Here is an 18,373-nt window from a genome sequence, read left to right as displayed (position 1 = left end):
ATGTACAAGGTGACAGGCACCCCACAGTGCCTGTGACGTTGTACATACAAAAGCACTACATGTATTTTAACATTGTTGTGGGTGCTTCCACCCACCGCAATGTTAAAATACAGGATGCCCCCGCCACACTGGCAGGCGCATCCTAATTCATATGGTGGGACCGCCGCACCTATAGTGGGCGGTCCCTTTTACAGCTGCGAAAGTCCGCCCGCCATTGTAATCAGCCCCCATGATCCTAGACTACTGCAAAACCTTATCTAATGATATTGTTCTTCTTCAGGAGACAAAATTACCTTTAAGGAAGCTTTGCTCTGTTAGAAAGAATGAGTTCTGGATGTTGTTTGTTCTGAAGCTCTGGTAAAAAGAATGGGGTTGCAACCATGATTTCCAAGAACTCTGGTCTGTCTATTGTTACTGCTGAACATGATAAGGATGGCAGATGGCTGCTCTCTCGCTTGTCCAATGGCTCAGATGATTTATATGTTATGAATATTCATGCTCCCAACATTGATGATCAACTCTTTTGGTGTTCAGTAAATAAAAAACTCTCTGATATCCCTCAAAATGCTAGAACAATTGTTGGAGGTAATTTTAATTTACCTTTGGATCCTATTTTAGATGGGCATTCTGCCTTTAAATTTCGCCCTCCTAGATCACATAAACAATTTCTCAATATGTGCTCCTCTCATCAGCTTACTGACGTTTGGAGGCTACATAATAATATCGGTAGCGATTTCACGTTTTTCTCTTCTCCACATTCGAGTTTTTCGCGCATTGATTATCTTCTAGTTGATGCTGCTCTTCTAAAACACACGAGTAATGCTATCATTCATTCAATAGTTGTTTATGATCACGTAGCTGTCTCATTTACTCTCCTTTCTCTGACGGATAAACAAGCTCCTCATACATGGCGTCTTCATACAGAGATTTTGGATGACAAAGATGAAGTCCAAGATCTATTGTTGGAGATTGACAATTTTTTCAATGATACCGAGTCTTCAGTGAACTCCCAATTGTTCTTTGGGATGCATTTAATTGTACTATTAGGGGCCATATTATCAAAAAAATGTCAAAACGAAATGCCGATATCAGAGGATCACTGGAATCTTTAAGGGAGGAGATCAAACATAAAGAGAGATTATATAGAAGCTCTAATGATAAATTTCTCTTGCAAGACGTTAAAAACTTGAAAAACTCTTATAACTCCATTGTTACTAAGAAAGCTCATATTGGTGTACAGGCCAAACAATCTAGACGTCTGTTGCTTCAAAATAGAGCAGGTAAGATGTTGGCTACCACTTTGAAGTATCAAAATACGAATGTTAAAACCACTCAGATTCCCTAAAATAATGACAGCAATGGTGTTAGGAAATTCCATACTCAAGAAATTTTGCAAACCTTTCTTGATTTTTATGAAAAGCTCTACACCCCCAAGGATCAGTGTGACTTATCTGTGTGTCAGCAACTATTGTCCTCCACTACACATACTATCTCACAGTCAGAGTTGACTGCCTTGGGGCATCCTATTGATTCTGAAGGGATAATTCAAGACATTCCGTCGATACGTTCAGGGAAGGCTCCAGGGCCTGATCGTTATCCTATTGCCTTTTACAAGACCTTCTCATCCTCAATAATAAAATATCTCAAGAAAGTTTTTGATAACTTTGTAATGTCAGGCAAAGTTCCGGGGTCAGTCGCTGAAACTACTATTGTCGTGATTCGGAAAGAAGGTAAAAATCATTCTGACCCTAAAAATTTCCGTCCAATATCGCTTCTAAATATGGAAGCTAAGATTTTTGCTAAAATCCTGGCTAAGCGTTTAGAGTCATATCCATAGTCTTATCCATGGTTCTCAGACTGGCTTTGTAAAAGGGAGACTTGCTAGGGATAATATCCGAACCTTTTGTCATATATTGGAGAAGGCGAAGCTCTCTGTTTTTCCATCAGCTGCAATCGCTCTTGATTCCAAAAAGGCTTTTGATAAAAGGCCCTTTTTACAAGCAGTGCTCCAATCTCATAACTTAGGCCATTCTTTTATCAACATGGTAATGTCCTTATATGATCAACCTAAAGCTAACATCAGAGTTTATGGGGCTAAGTCCTCTTTTTTAATCTACGCCCGGGTACTAGGCTATCACCCCTTCTTTTCCTCTTGTCTATAGACCAACTCCTTCGGTTACTCAATCTGAATGAGAATATCAAAGGATTCCAATTTGGTCCACATACAATTTAAACAGCTGCGTACGCAGATGCTGTTCTCATATTTTCTGAGGACATCGCTACTACCATTCCTAACATTTCCAATACCATTAAAGAGTTTTCACAAGTTTCAGGATACACTCTCAACAGAGATAAGACGGAATTGTTCCCTCTTAATGCATTGTGCTTCCCTTCTCACATGGGTGAGGCCGGTTTTAAATGGCAGTTGACTCGAATTAAATACTTAGGAATTTGGTTTTGTAATACGCTTTTTGATACTATTTCTTATAATGAATCTCTTGTACTAGCTAAGGTTAAAGATCTTTTGTCCTCCTGGTCTCCAAAATACATCTCCTAGAGGGGAAGTCTTCAAACTCTTAAGATGATGATAACTCCGATTATTAACTTTTTATCCTCCACTCTACCTGTGAAACTTTCCTCATCCTTCTTCCGGGATATTGAATTACATTCGTCAAAATTTTTATGGAGTGATAAGCGTGCTAGAATTGCATATAAACACGTTAGAAAACCAGCTGTTTTGGGTGGTTGTAATCTTCCTGATTGGAACCTGTATCAAATTGCCTTTTTATCATCTCAGGGTGCTCTTTGGTTTTTATCGGATTCCCTCCATACCCCTCTATGGTTATATATTGAAGGTGAGCTGTGTTCACCGCTCTCTACACCTTCCTTTTTAACAGCTTCTAAAATGGGGCTACCACATTCTAGCCGTATTATTTCAGACACAATTAGTGCTCTAAAATATATTGATCAAAACATTTCCAAACCCATTCATAAATCGAGATGGTCTTCATTATGGTACAATCCTAAAGTTGTTACTGATATTGATCTTGTTACGATAGCTTCCTGGGCTATTAAAGGTCTGACCTTGGTCAAACATCTTTATGATTCCAATCATGATCCTCTGCCCTTTTCTTCTTTAGCCAGTGCATATAATCCTAATAATAAGGATTTTTATTCCTTTTTAAAACTAAAGGTTGCTCTTTCTAGAATTGCCCTTTGTAAAGACTCAACTACTATTTCACTTTTGTCTATGTGGTCTCGTTCAGGTCAAATTGCCTCCAAGATTTACACATTTTTATCTGTGCCACCTTCCTTTCAGGCTACTATTACAAAAGATAAATGGTCCCATCATTTTGATAGTGATATTTTCAAAAATATTTCTCAAGAGTCATGGCAATTAATTGGAAAGGTTTCATTACAGAATAAGTTTGCTCCTTCTCTTATTCAATCTACATTTTTTTCCATGACTCTTTTACATTGGACACCTGCTTGCTTATATAAGATGAAACTAAGAGACAATGCCGTTAAATACGCTGACTTATCCTTTCCCCCGCACTTCTTCGGCCAGTATTCACATTACAAATTCAGGGACCGAGAGATTAAGTGAATTGCCCTAGAATCACAGGATGTATACGCGACCCCGAGTACCCTGGCCTCCAGCACCAGCGTCGGGCTTCTATGCCGACGGACCACATCCCTTCCCTCTGCATTAATGCATGCATTCGATAATTCACTTTTAAAACTTTGGCAGCTATGAGGACACCTTTTGAACAAGAGAGCAACCGGCGCCTCTTGGTTGGTTATTTTGGTATGGCAGCACCACGGTCCCACTCGGTCACCCACACCTCAGAGATGATATTTTATTTATTTTCTAATTTAATTTATTTACTTATTTTTGGCATCATTATATCGCGCGGAATCAACCAGAAGGTGCTGGAGCGCTTCACACGGGCACCATATTAACATTACACCGTCAGGCAAACCTGCACTATTCGTACTTTCAATTCCTGTAAATTGATAAAAGTTTAAAATTATGGTGCAAGCTCTGCATATCTTTATACATACAGACAACAAGTTATTTTCCCAACCAGGGAAGGGAAATATATTAAGGATTGCTGCAGACAGCACTCAAGGCACTGCCACCTAAGTTAGAACAGAGATAATGCCTCGGTTACTGAGCCTGAGGCAATACATGCCTGGTTTGTCAGTCTTTGTCAAAGAGCCACTTCCCGACTGTTTACTTGCTACCCCGGCATGCCCCAATATGGTGGCCAAACGTAGATTTCCGCCCTGTCCCTTCCCAAGAACGAATACCATGGCGGAATGACTCTAAAAAATTTAAAAGTGTCTCCAACAAGGTCTCGACAGATCAAATACTCGACCCAATTTATTTAGAGTTACAATAGTGGGCCATGCCTTAATTAAGGGCATGGTATAAGATTAACTAAAGCTTGACATCTGTGCTTAGCCTAGCGTGCTGCCCTAATTGTGCTTCGCTGTTTCTGTTATTGCATCCAGATATATGATACAACAACACATAACATCATACCTACAAGATTTTCAATGGTTGTTAGTTATTGAAGATAAATAAGCAGCAACTATGGCTCGTACTCCACTAGTGAGCAGTGAGAGCACAGGTACCTCGAAGTGCCTGCTGTCCCTGCAGTCCGGAAACAGGGCCCCCGTGCCAGGGCTCAACACAGAGCCCTAATGCGATATTTGCCACTTTACACCTAGCCTGGTTATACATGGCATTCACCCCACCAATCGCTTAGAGTAACCATTAGCGCATATTGTCATACCCATGTAAAGAAAACCCCCTCGTAGTCATGCTAGATATCCTTCTATCTGAAACACTAAATTACGCACACACACATATTGAAGCTCATGAGTAGGGCCATAGTATAGTGAAGCATCATTGATTGCACAGCAAATTGAAAAACAGTCTACTGTAACTCCCCTGTCGAATAAAACCTTCCTTAAATTCAAAGCACTTTCAATACGCCAACCCTTCAGGTTCCTTGATCTCCCTGACGGATAGCTGCTTTATTTAACAAGATGAAATAACACGTTAGTATTTCTTAGTTTATGCTGCTTAATATACAATATTGAAGAAGAAGGCCTGGCTAGGATTCAAACTCGTGACCTTCCAATCCGTGTTCTTTTTAAGGTACGAGCATTAAAATCGCTGAGCTACATTACCCGATTGACTTATCTTAACTTTGAATGATGTCACCAATTAGTGCATAAGGTACGGCTTGGTTTTCAAAACCACGTTAACAGAAAGGGCACTGGCCAGCATAACTCACTTGGCGTCACCCCCTATTCCAACCAGCACTAGCATTATTTGCAGGAAGGGCACGAGAGAGGTTTGCTTCGTTTTTATCGATATCCCAAAAACAGAGACCGCTGCACGGGGCCTTAGTCACTGAGCTAATGCCGGACCCTTTTTTAAACACAAAAGACTGTCCTTCCTTCGTGCCGGCCCCCCGCCCACAATGAAGTCAGTGTTGCCCAGATACACAGCAGATACTCAGCAGTCCCCCATGCGCGCTACTCCCAATATCGTTAGCAGGGGAACATGGTTTTACCGGCACACCGGGTCTTTACGGGTATATACATATTACCGCCGGGATTTGAACCTGCGCCAGAACAGAGACCACTGCACGGGGCCTTAGTCACTGAGCTAATGCCGGACCCTTTCAAACAACAAAAGACAATCCTTCCTTCGTGCCGGCCCCCCACCCACAATAGAGTCAGCGCTGCCCAGACTCCCGCTGCACCATCATCGGCCAGCCATTCACAGTCTTGCCCCATAATGTCCCTTGAAGCAGTGAAACTCACCATTCCTGTGCTGAGCACGAGAACCTCAGCTTCCTTCACAACATTCGACTGCTGCTCAAAAAAGTTGATGCCCCGGCTGGCTGTAGACAGTCGCCCGACCCTCCGGAACCAGTACGTGGTGCCCTCGCAAAACAGGACTTTGTTCCCCTTCTTTGACTCGGGCCATGACATCCAGGGTGGGCGCCGCCGATGGTATCTCTCCTCCCTTCCTTTTTCGGCTCCCAAGACCTGCAGAAAATAAAGAATACTGCGATAAATAATGCCCCCCCTCCCCACGCGGCCATCGTGACCCGCCCTGTCCCGAGCAGGAATCCAGCAGACCTGCAAGGGGAAACAAAACAAAAATTAATTACAGCCACCTAGAGGCTGAAAACAAAGAAGCCCCGAGCGCGGGGCACACGGTGCTGTGAGGGAGCGTCCAGGGACAAAGGGGTCTCCTGGGCGCTCCCCACCTCTTTATTCTGAAGGGGCCAGGCGGGGGGGGGCACGCCCCCCCGGCCCACCCCTCCTGTACCCGCCCCCCCTGACCCGGACCTTCTTCCTGGTATCCGGGTCAGGGAGGCCGCCGGCCAATCGGTGGTGGGTCGCGCCCACCAGGGCCCGCCCCCACCACCGAGAGACAACAAAGGGGAAAGGGGGGGAGACGGTCGCCGCGCCGCCATGCGTGCGGGGGGGCCGAGGGCCCCCCTTTTCATTCAATCTACATTTTTTTCCATGACTCTTTTACATTGGACACCTGCTCGCTTATATAAGATGAAACTAAGAGACAATGATCTTTGTTGGAATTGCAATTTGGTCTCAGGTACTCACCAACATATGTTTTTCAAATGCTCCTTACTACATCCCTTTTGGGATTTGATTCAGAAACATCTCTCACTAATCTTTGATACTACAGTGGAGCTCTCGTTACCTATAATGTTATTGGGTCGTGGGCTGCATGCACACCTCTCCCCTTGGATGATACTGATATGCAAGTGTTAGATCTCCTCATATCTATTGCTGTTTAAATTATTTTAACCAAATGGAAATCCTTTAATCTCCTGTCTTATCATATTTGGTGGGCCTGGGTATTGTTTCTCCTTGGGCGCATACCTCTGTTGAAGAGAATCATTGTACTGCTTCCATCACTAATTCTATTTGGAAATCTTTAGATAAGTATATGAATCTGTCTTCTCAAGGGTTGGTAGCCCCATATCCTTTTGTCTCTACTTCTTAATGTATTTATTTATTTATTTATTTTTCCACTGCAGCGGGGCCCCCATTCATTATTCATCTTTTATCAATTATTCATTTATCAATCTATTTCCTCATCTAATAAGTTACGTATCATTTTATTTATCTATATTTTGTCCCCTCTCTCTCTCCTCTTGCTTTCCCCGTTCTTCCTTCATTCTTTCCTATCTTTCTCTTTTCTTCGCCTTCTCTTTCTGATATCTTTTGGATTATGTGCAATACAGCAAATTGTTTGTTGTTGTTATTATTCTCATATGAAATATTTCTAAATTGTATACTTTGATTTAGTATTATTTGTGGTTGTGTTATTCTTCTGACATGGATGCTATACTAATGTCTATATATATATATATATATATTCATTGAAAAAACCATAGGTTATAGACCATATATAGTTAGGAATTTGCATTTACAAAACCTTGAAAATTCACTGAAAAAACCATAGGTTATACACCATATATAGTTAGGAATTAGCATTTAAAAAACCTTATTTTACTCACACAAAACCAATGAAATTCCATATATAGTTAGTGGTACTAACTATATATCACGCACCCGCAATCCACTGCTGATCATGTCACATATGACATCATTCATGACATGGTCAGTGACATCACTGATGACATCACTGATGACATCTCAAATGACATCACTGATGACATCACTGATGACATCTCAAATGACATCACTGATGACATCACTGATGACAACATCCAGTGACTGTATTTTTCTGTAAAGTTAAAATATGTCTTACATATTTAAGAATGAGTGGATGTATAAGTGTCTGGATGAAGGATTTAGTAGGTGCATGACTGACTGTATGAGTGAGTGGTTAAATGTGTCTCACTGAGTGCATGGGTTAGTGACTAAACTGTCTTAATTTGTGCATCATTATGTCTGTTGTTCTGTAAACTGCTGCATGTGTTGATCATTAGCTATATGAGTAACTATATGGGTTATTGATTGGTTGCCCAAGCATTTGTATGGGAGACTGAGAGTGTGTGTGGGTGGCTGGGAGGTGTATGACTCTGTGCATAGATGTATGGGTTCAAAAGTGCATGTGGAAACAGCTGTATGGGCGGTTGACTGTGTGCATGACTGTATTGGTGAGTGAATACATATCTCAGTGCTACATGTCAAAGTAAGTACATATGTAAAATACAGTACATGTGAGAGTTGACATATATAAATAACTGTGCATAAGAGCCAGTGAATGTGTGAGTGGCTGTATGGATCATTGTGCTCTTGTATCCAGGATTGTATAAGTGAGTAAATATGTTTTAGTATATGTTTGAATAAGTAAGGTGTGTATAACTGTATAGTTGTGAAAATGGAGCTGTGATTGATTCTTTGCATGACTGACTAGGTGTGTAAGTAACTCCATGGATGAGTGACAGTCTGTGAGTGTCTGTTTACACTGAGTGTATCTAAGGTTATATTAGAGTCTGAAGAGGTTCATCGTATTATCACATGAATGATGTCATCAGTGATGTGATCATTAATGTCAAATGAGATTTTATCAGTGATGTCATCAGTGATGTCATTTGAGATGTCATCAGTGATGTCATATGTGACATGATCAGCAGTGGATTGCGGGTGCGTGATATATAGTTAGTACCACTAACTATATATGGAATTTCATTGGTTTTGTGTGAGTAAAATAAGGTTTTTTAAATGCTAATTCCTAACTATATATGGTGTATAACCTATGGTTTTTTCAGTGAATTTTCAAGGTTTTGTAAATGCAAATTCCTAACTATATATGGTCTATAACCTATGGTTTTTTCAATGAATTTCATTGGTTTTTTAAAAGCTAATATCTATAGCTGTAAAATGTATTCTTCTTTAAATACAAAAATATATTTTATATGTTTATTAATAATTTTTTTTAAATATTTTTTTTGTTTCGCTCCCGGTCCGCGAACCGGGAAGCTTTCCGTTAGCTCAAATAGATGCCGCGACCCGGTCCGCGAACCGGTAAGAAATCAACATAGTGACGGTATCGCGTTGCCGCGAAATGCGTCTTGTGACGTATCGCGTTAGCGCACCCGGAAGTGCCCCGGGGCGCGGACCGAGGCGCGAAACGCAGCTCCCCGGAAGCGATCCGCGGCGCGAAAGCGCGACGTATCGCGTTGCCGCGTAATGCGTCTTGTGACGTATCGCGTTAGCGCACCCGGAAGTGTCCCGGGGCGCGGACCGAGGCGCGAACCGCAGCGAACCGGAAGCTAACCGGGGAGCGTTCCGCAGCGCGTAACATGAGCGTGAGAGGTCATGTGACTTGGTAATAAAACTTTTCATTGGTTCATTTCACTTTTGGTTTCATAATAATGGAAGGCTAGGTCAGGTGACCTAAAAATAACACTTTTCATTGGTTGAGAACTTTTGCTTTTCCCAAATGATGAAAACCCCTCCTTCTTTCCTCACTCTGACTTTCATCTTGGTGAGAGAAAGACCCTTTTACTTTATAGAGAAATGGCTTCCATTGTTGCTTCAGCTAGTGTTCCCCCACCACCACCCCCACCTCCTCAAGGGAAGAAAGGACCACCTGCTCAACCAATGTTTGAAGAAGAGGAAGATCAAGAAGAGGAGGAAGAGGAGGAAGAGCCTGAGTTTTTGCCAGAGGAGCCCAGGAGGTACAATAGAAAAGAAAACTACATCTGGCAATTTTTTAAATTTCCAGCAGGGCAAAAAAAAGTCAATGCCAGATATGTGTTTTGCCGTATTTGCAACGATCGACTGTCAAGGGGCACTGACAAGAAATACAGCTTCGGCAATTATACGATGCACAGGCATATGAGTAGGTGGCACCCAAATAATTATAGTGCTGCCCAGCTTCGTGATGAACAGCAAAATCCCCTGGCAATGGTGAGAACATCTGCTGTCAAAGAAGTATCGGGACCAGAGGCGAGGGAGGTGATCCCGAACATTCAAATGGACATGGGGGAAGTAAAGCAAGTGTGCGTGTGGTGCAGCCAAACACTTTGCTACCGAGAAAGTAGCATTACTCTTATAATGAGAGCTATCAAAAATCATGTTTGCCCGAAACGCCCCAAAAAATAAATTCTTCTTTTTTTCGTTGCTCCTGTTGAGCCCTTCTCAATGAATCATTTTTGTTTCCCCCCTCCCCCCCAAAAAAACAAAAAAATTACAAAATGTTCAGAAAAAACAAAAAAAATATAAAAAATGTTCGGAAAAATAATAAAAAAAATTTAAAACAACAAAAACCAAAAAAAAAGTTCTTTTCAGAACTACCTCCCCATTATAAAAAAAATTGGTAGAATTTTTGAAACTCTGCCAATCTCTATTTCTTTTAGTTCGCTTCCAGTTCGCACACCGGTACGCGAACCAGGAGCGAACCCAAAAAATTTTTTAAAAAAAAGAACAGTAAGTATAAGGGAAGGAAACAGACAGTTATGTTAAAAGAAAGACAGCTACAGGGAGTAAAGAAAACATACTGTTACCCGCAATCCACTTCTGATCATGTCACATATTATATCATTCTTGACATGGTCAGTGACATCATCAGCAGTGGATTGCGAGTAACAGTATCTTTTGTTTACTTCCTATAGCTGTCTTTCTTGTAACATAAATGTCTGTTTCCTATCCTTATACTTACTGTTCTTGTTTTAAAAATTTTTTGAGATCATTCAGAAACAGTAACAATAATAGAGACAGAATGAGTGAATAATAATGAAGAAGTATGAGAAGAGAGGGACTGAGAAAAATACTGGAAGGAGTAGAATAATTAAGTAATAGAGAAAGGAATGAGAGAAGTAGCAAACGCAGGAAAGTAAGGATTAAAGAAATGAAGCAGTAGAACTAATAGATGTTAAATGTGATAGATTAAATGATTGATTCAGGATGACGATAAGGTGTGTCCTCTCCAAAATTTTGTTTAAGATGAGGCCTACTTAGGGTTGCATATCAAATTTATGCTTGTTGAAGAATACAGAGGAGATAATACATGTGAAGGCCTACCATTGAAGTAAAACATGTCCACTTTACTCTTGAACAACGGCCAGACCTCTTCTGTGTCCATAGACAGACCTAAAGTTCATCTGCACAATGTCATCCGTAAACTTAGAAAACACAAGTAATGTAATTGAAAAACGTGGAGTTTCTTTTGCTCATTTCAAAATCACATCACCTGTGTTGCCTTTGCTTAGGTATCTCATAGTGCAGATGTAGTTCAGCATATGAAACAGTACGCAGAAGTGCAGCAGTGTATGCATTAATACATGTGAAGGCCTACCAATGAAGTAAGTCATGTCCACTTATTACATCATTCATGACATAGTCAATGACATCATCAGCAGTGGATTGCGGGTTAAAAGAGTAGAAAACATTTACCTTATAATTCTTGTTAACTTTTTCAAATATTTTTTCATACTTTCAATCTGTAAAAGAGAGAAGAAACATTTCAAAAATATTAAAACATGTATTTAAAAATTTGAAAAGACAAGGGAAAAGGTTCAAGAAGAAACAGTTTTTCAAAAACTTTGAGATTTACAGAAGCCTCTGCTGCTATACGTCCCCTACACAATCCTAAAGATATATATTTTAAACAAACAGTATCTTGATGCTGATGAAGTGAGGCCTATTTTGGAACATGGTGCATCTTTTGCACTGCTGATGTCTCACAATAGTGATGCAATAGCAGCGCAAAAAAGATGTAAAGCCATCATAAAATTGTGTCTAACATTTTAAATGATTCTTTCAGGATACAAATAAGATGTGTCCTTTCAAGAGGTTTCTTTAAGGTGAGGCCTATTCAGTTTTAAAAAAAAAACAGTACCCAGAAGTGCAGCACTGTAAGCATTAACTTTGACACTTACAGAAGCCTCAGTTTCTCCATATCTACCTCACATTTCTAAATGTATATCATAAGTACAAAAAGTAGAACATTAATTATACATGTTAAATGGTTTATTTTTGCTGTTCTCAGAATGTATCAAATTTCACTAAAAACAGTGACTTGAAGGTATTCATCATGTAACAGCGGGGAAAAAAAAACACAATCAAAATGATTGTGTTTAAAAAACCCATACAACATCAGAAATCAAAATTCAGAACTCCTTAAAGTTAACTTACTTTCCATGACGTCCAAGGATGTCCTATGAACAGCTTACACTCTTTTGTGCTGTTATTACTTTCAGCCCGCCACTTTCTGAAAGAAAATCTCCATCGTTTTTAAAAACACGTTACATGCAATAAATGACTTCTTGCTCTCTACCACAATTTTCCACAAGGCCAAATCTGGTCAGAGCCATTTATAACTCTTGGATTTCTTGTAAGCCAATCCCGTCATTTGGCATTTCCGCAACTTTCAGAATTAAAATGTTGAAGATCATTTTCACAATCCTGGAATAGTAATATCTTCCCCTTCTTGCTCAGTCATGTTCTACATTTCCTATGACACTGATACTGCTTACTATGAAGCAGACTTACACTACCTCTATGACTACTACAATTATTTAATTCTCTACATCACTTTTAATCACAAAGCAATGTAAAACAGTAGACAGCATTGCAGACTTACATTCCCTCTACTCCATGTTTTGATTGGCTGCTTCAATTAGCTTATAAAAAGAAACAGTTTTTCTGAACTCATTGAAAGTGCACGTATTTCTCCATGACGTCCAGTCCTATGGTTAGAAGTTATGTCTCTGAACTACACTTATCCTCAAGGCCAAATTGTGTAGGAGCCATTAGAACTTCTTGAAATTCCACAGAGCACATCCCAAGATTATTTCCCTAAAATGTTGGTTTTAAAAACACCAGGTAAGAGTTTTTAAGGTCATACGGCAATTTTTTTTTGAAAATTAAAACAGAATCATTGCAGAATGACCAGCCATTTCTAGACTTTAAATAAGCTGTGTAATGTCCTGATGTTATTGAAGGGCCGTCATGATATATAATTGCTGCAGTTACAAAAGTCCTTCCTGATATTGACAACTGCGAAGCTACAAAATTTTTTATTAAAGTTGTCAATTTTGTTCCATCAGGCCTACATCGTTGGAACATTAAAATGACATACTGGCCATATGTTCGTATAAATAATGTGGACATCATTTCAGATTTACATTGGCTACACTCCATGTTGTGATCAGCTGCTTTTACTAGCTTATTAAAGGAGACTGATTTACTGTCTGGCAAAGTTAAATATATAAATCTTTCTGAGTAGTACTTGATACCATACAGTTCTCGCAGTCATGCTGCCATTGATAAGAAAGCCCAAACAGCTGATCTACATCTACACCTTCAGCATGTAATACATCAAGCATATACATTAAAAACTCCTGACAATCTTGCTGAATATTTTGAGAGAATTGTGTTTGGCCTGAACATCTGTCTAACAGATTTCGAATTTCAGACACACTTTCTATGTTTCTTCTATCAGTGCTACATTTCTCTAACACAGAATTTAACAAACTGCAAAATCTTTGATCAGAATTGACCACAATCTCTTCTTTTACATTTTTTAGAGAAAACAAAACATTAACCACTACATTAGCATAGCAGTTGACACCAGAACTGTTTTCAAACTGAAAACCAACAACATCTTCAACAGAATCCTTTTTGTTTCTGCTTGTAATTTTAGGTTCATTGACTTTTTGTCTTTTTGCTACAACCTCCCCAGTATTGTTCTCATTTCTTCGTTTCCGGCCTACCACACGTTTCTCAAACAAAGGATACTGAGGCAAATGTGGCGCATACTCTCTTCTTAACCTATTGTATTCCTTAACACAATCTAGATCCGCACAAATGTTTGTGACATCACACTCAATCAAGTACAATCCCGATAAAGTTCTAACTCGTGACAATGCCACATATGCCATACCCTCCTTGAACACAGAACTGCCAATATTCACCAATGCACTGTCTACACTTAAACCTTGCGATTTATGGATTGTCACCGCATATGCCAAGTAAACAGGAAACTGCTTACGGCGAACATATAAGTCTTTTACAAGCAAAAATCTAGCAGAACAACGAGCAATTAGCTGTACTTCCTCAATGCCATCAAATTTAATTTTTAAAAATTCAATTCCATCTCTATTTCTGTATTTCACAAAATCAACAACATTACCCATTGATCCATTTACCAGACCTCTTTCAACATGTAAATTCCTTCTTAAAATTATACGGCAGTTCAAGCACACATTCAGAGTCTTTTCAAAACCTGCAGTTTTAGATATACTCTTCTCTAATGAATCCAATTTTGTTTTCAGATTCTCAGACAAAATAATTGTTGATCCCATATGCTCTACTCTATCAATAATTTACAACAAGGGGTGGTGATGGACAGAGTCTCTGAATTAAGCAGAGTACTCTCACCCAGTCAAGAGATCAGGGCTAGATCCAACACCGTTTTTTAGCTCATTGCACCATCCCAGTTTCAGAACCTGGCTGTATGCAAATTAGTCTGTCCCTGGCCCAGTGCATCATGGGAACAGGGCAGACCAGACTACAAAAGCCAATTCTTACACTGGGAAGGAAACAAGCTTCCGGGGACCGATTTCTGCCATTTCAGGCGTCTTCGGCCCGGCTTGCTTGAATCCTGATGGTGCAATGAGCAAGGGACTACTCTATCAATAGCTTCCAGTTTCACAATCTCTTGCTTTTCTAAATGCAACATTTTGTTGTTAAATTTGGCACATTCTGCAAGAGTTGGCATCAAACATATTCCAGATTTCTTCTCAGTAATTTTCTAAAAAATATTCTCAGGCACAACATCTTGTTCTGGATATAAATTTGACAGTAATCGTGCATGTAAAGCTTCTTTCCCATGCTCGGTCACTTTTCCAATTCTAACATCTTGTAGAATAGTCTTGTAAACTTCATCCTTCGCCTGACGCATATTTTCATGCAGTTCAGCATAATTGAAGTTTAACCATATATTGACGTTGCCAATGCTGCCTAGGCACTTCCTGGTATCTTCATGCGTGAGAATTTTGAACACAGGTTGCCCTTTCACTGGTGTCAGCTGCAGAAGATCTCCGAAAACAATGATGTGTTTGCCACCAAATAACACATCATACTCTGTTTTGAGAACTTCTTGCATCCTCAAATGCACAAAGGCAAGCATGACATTGGAAACCATGCTTACTTCGTCAATGATAAGAAGTTTCATTTTCCTCAAGATTCTTGAAACTTCAAAACAAGCATCTCCAGATAGCTTGTGATATTGTAATTTGTTGTCATGCTCCACTGGCAGCATCAGTAAACGATGTAAAGTAATCCCTTTAATATTATGTGCTGCCAGTCCAGTTGGAGCAGTGACAACACAAGACAGCGATGACTCTGTCCTTTCCTGCAAATAGCATGAAATGGCTTTAATGAGGAAACTTTTTCCAGTTCCCGCTTCTCCACTCACGTACAGTCGGACAGGTTTCAACGACGTACATGAGCACTCTTTCTTATCATGACTTAATCCATGATCAATTTGCATGGTAACTTCGTCATATATTTTCCTCTGCTCAACGTTGAGTTGTCTTTCCAACTCTTCTAAGTTAACCGCATCCTCTTGAGCATGTGCCATGGCTCTTTCCACTTCATTCATAGCAGTGGCAGCTTCATTTTCAATAACAGATCCTCCTAGTGGATCCTGACTCAATGAAGCAGAACTCTGACTGTCCTGAGAACTGTCTCTGGCAATCTCGGCTGCAATCGTTGCTTCCTGCTCAATTTCCGCATTCAACATTTCTACATATTTGGGAAAAGCAGGACATTCTATGGTCTCCTTGGCGGCATTGAAAGAGTCTTCGTAACAGAGGAAATCTCCAAGCAGTTCCTCTTCTGCACGCCAAGGCTTGAAAAGTTGCAAAAGTGCTAAATAGAAAAACTCCTTTTTTTCAGGAGATTCGCCACTCAATTTTCGATGGTTTACCAAGTGGCATTTTCTTTGCTTGACCAGACATCCCTCACTTCCTATTACAGCATACACTCCTTTCTCAGTATCTTCTTTGATGTTCCTCTTGAATATGTAATTTTGCAGAACCTCATACAGACAAACATTCTCGAGGTGACTGCTTCGATTTGGATAATATGTATCCAACATGTTTGTCTTCAAAATGTCGGTACTGTTTGGCTCCTTTTCCGTCAAATACTCAATTTCCCGCACAGGTTTGAGAACTCGATTACGCGTTGCTGCAAGACCAAGACTCGCCCAAACGATACTCCTGGACTTGGCATAGAGACTTGCTGAAGACAACCGGTCAGAACATTCGTACGCTCCGATTTCTCGATGCGACAACATCTTCAGACTGAAACTGTACAACTTCTTGCTGAGGCTCTTTTCATGGGAAATGTCCTCCCACATATCCTTCAATTCTGTCTTCTCTTTTTTGGTGATGTAAGACGTCACATACCGAGCCACAGCCATACAGTTATCAGCCACAAACTGTATATCCATGTTAGCATTCCACATGGACAAAATCACCGGGTTGTAGTCGTTGATGTACTTGGACTCTTCGTTCCTCTTCAAATTGTAAGTGTTTTTAGGTGATTTCTTCATGACATTGTGTCGCAGCGAAGACATCAAACTGTTTACTCTTCCTTTAGAAATCACCGGTCGTGGAAAGCCGAAACGACATTTAGTGTAGAACTTGTCCTTGTTTCGGAATTTACGACGGCAGTACTTTCCACATCGATGGCTTTGGAAACGCAGAACTTTTTCTCTTAGGCTTTTCTTCTCCTTTGCGTTTGGAACAGCACACGTAGAATACTGTTGGATGAAACTCATCACTGAGTCTTCTGGATCCGTTCCAAATTTAGGTGCATCCTTGATCCACAGCAACATATGTATATGAGGAGCACCTCTTGCTTGGTACTCCTTTCTCCAGAAGAAATCCAACACCTCTCCAAGAGGTGGATTCTTCTTATTCATGATGAAAGACATCATAGCTTCAAATCTATGATTGAAGTACCTACATACATTGACTGGATCCAAAGAGCACAGTTCTCCGGGTGTCTTGAATTCGATGTTATCTACGTTAGCATTTGCCTCTCGTAGAAATTCAAGTAAGTCTTCCCAGCCATACTCGGCACAGCTCAGAGTGAGGAACCATGTGGGAGTACCTAAGTTCCTCAACATACATTTTAAATCACCATGACGACGGTACCAGTACTCATTAGTACCACGCTGACACGCCATGAGATTAATCAGGTGAGAATCCAAAATACTGTCTTGGACATTGACTTTATCCATAAAGTCACTTGCCGAGATGTTTTGCATGTGTATACCACTTTTCAAGATGTGGTTCACTGCATATGACAGTCCAGACAGATCGCTTTCAAACAGGAGATGAAACAAATAAGGAATGCATTGTCGAAACCTAGCATCTCCTGCATACAATCGCAAAGTCCGGTATTCAGAAGCAGGAATTTGATGAGGTCGCTCATCATATCTTCCTCCCTGACCTGTTGGAAAAAGCTGTGGGAAACACCGAGCTTCCAAACTTTCCTCCCAAACACTAATGGGACTCCCTTTGGCTTGTTTCATTTGAAACAACTCAATAGCATTCCCCATGACTTCCTTGGAATGCAAAGGATGAACACTATAATGTTCATATATTTCTTCACTAGTAGAGGGTTCTACTTTCTCAATTTGACCAGCACACAAATCGCTATCCTCTTCCTCACTTACTTCCTCTTCTGCAACATATACATTCTTATAGTATTTATTATTTTTTTTCAAATACAATGTTGCCTTTTTAACTTTCCTAACATCTACTAAATCTTGCCATATTTTCTTATTCTTTGTCGGAACCCCATTAACTAAGATAACCAGAGGTTCCTCTTCCACTTTTTCTACTCCAATTGTGTTAATGTTTTTCTTCAAATCTAGAGGCAAATAAACAACTCTTCCCTTTAATCCTCTCTGTAAATCTGATGGAGGCAATTTCCCTGTCTTTGGCTCCATTCTTACAATAGCCTGAAAGGGATGGATACTTTGAATCAAAATAGATTCATAAGTATTTAAATCCTTCAATTCAGAAGGAATCTCAACCAATTCCAGATTATTATGAACTGCTCTAGCAGGCATCTGGTTTTGATTTAATTTGCAACAACAATAACTACACACACGTTGATCCAATCCCAAATCAAAACAATTTTCTACCATCAAGTATGTTGCGAAATCCTTCCATTCACTATTATTTTCCCTTTCACTTTTTGCATATAAATCCACTAACTTAGTCTGATTCTTATAATAAGTGCGTCGACAACACACACAAGTGAAATTAGGCCTCTCACTTGATTTCACCTCAAACGTCGCAATTTCCCTCTGGAAATT

This window comes from Lissotriton helveticus, chromosome 11 (assembly GCF_964261635.1).
Source record: "Lissotriton helveticus chromosome 11, aLisHel1.1, whole genome shotgun sequence".
NCBI classification, from domain to species: domain Eukaryota; kingdom Metazoa; phylum Chordata; class Amphibia; order Caudata; family Salamandridae; genus Lissotriton; species Lissotriton helveticus.
This window is presented reverse-complemented; position numbering follows the sequence as displayed.